Genomic DNA, 1,677 nt, shown 5'->3' on the forward strand with positions numbered 1-1,677 from the left:
GGTGAACTTCTCAGATGACCCAAGTGCTCGTCAGATGCGAGCCAGGTTAGAAGAGAAAAGGATACCAACCCTGCAGCCAAAGGCGAACAGGACCGCGAATACTGGTCAAACCATGTACCAGAACAATACCGGCAGTATGGCGACGTCTTTTCCAAGAAAGCCTTGGAAAGAATGCCAACACGGAAGCCCTACGATCATGCAATCGAATTAGTCCCTGGAGCCTCACTCCCCAAGCCGGCCAAGTTGTACCCGCTCAACCTCGACGAACGGAACTCGCTTGAAGCTTGGATCACGGAGCAAGAAGACAAAGGCTACATCCGCACGTCCAAGAGTCCTACTGCCGCCCCAGTCTTCTTTGTCCGTAAAAAAGATGGGAGTTTACGTTTGGTTCAGGACTATCGCGCACTGAATGCGGTCACGAAGAAGGACAAGTTTCCGATCCCCCGGATCTCAGACCTTGTGGATAGGCTTTCGCACGCATCAATCTTCACCTCACTCGACCTAAGGTGGGGCTACAACAATGTTCGCATTCGCGAAGGAGACGAAGAGAAAGCCGCGTTTATCACTCACAAGGGACTGTATGAACCAACAGTTATGACCTTTGGCCTATGCAATGCACCTAGCTCGTTCCAAGCAATGATGAATGAGGTCCTAAAGGAAGAAATTGCGACCAGACATGTCGTGGTCTACATCGACGACATCCTCATCTTCACAGATGACCTCACTCTACATCGCCAACTGGTAGAACGGGCCCTGAAGAAGCTGCGCGACAACGACCTCTTCGTGAAGCCTGAAAAGTGCAAGTTTGAGCAACCCTCGGTTCACTTCCTCGGACTCGTCGTATCAAAGGATTCAATCTCCATGGACAAGTCTAAGGTGCAAGGTGTCAAGGAATGGCCTACTCCAACCAAAGTCAAACATGTTCAAGCCTTCCTCGGATTAGCCAACTTCTATCGGCGTTTTATTAAGGACTTTGCCAAGATTGCCCGACCGCTCACCAAGCTCACGTGCAAGGACATTCAATGGCAATGGGGAGAGGAACAAGAACAGGCCTTTGAAGGACTCAAAACCGCGTTTACGACAGCTCCAATCCTTCAGATCCCAAATGACACGGCTCCGTACCGGCTAGAGACAGACTCATCGGACTTTGCGACAGGGGCGGTCTTGGAACAACTTGGAGAAGATAAGCTATGGCACCCGGTCGCCTTCTACTCCAAGTCCCTCAATGTTCACGAACGTAACTACGAGATCTACGACAAGGAGCTTTTAGCCATCATCCGAGCCTTGGAAGAATATCGACACTATCTGGAAGGACACCCCGAACCGATTGAGATCTGGTCAGATCATCTCAACCTCACCTACTTCCGACAAGCACAGAAGCTCACACGCCGACAAGCCCGATGGAGTTTATTCATGTCTCGCTTCAACTTCGTTCTGAAGCATCGCCCTGGGAAGACAATGCTACGAGCCGACCCTCTGTCCAGGAGGCCAGATCATGAAGAGGGGGTAAGCAGTGATAACTTCGGACAGACACTGCTGAAACCCGAGTTTTTCGCAATCAAAGCCATACAACCTGGTCATGCCTCCATAGTCGACGATAAGGAACTGCTTGAACACATCAAGAAGGCCCTTGAGGACGACAAAATGACGAAGCACTACAAGGAACTGCTAGCTAGT

Source organism: Dichomitus squalens (assembly GCF_000275845.1).
Source record: "Dichomitus squalens LYAD-421 SS1 unplaced genomic scaffold DICSQscaffold_12, whole genome shotgun sequence".
Lineage (NCBI taxonomy): Eukaryota > Fungi > Basidiomycota > Agaricomycetes > Polyporales > Polyporaceae > Dichomitus > Dichomitus squalens.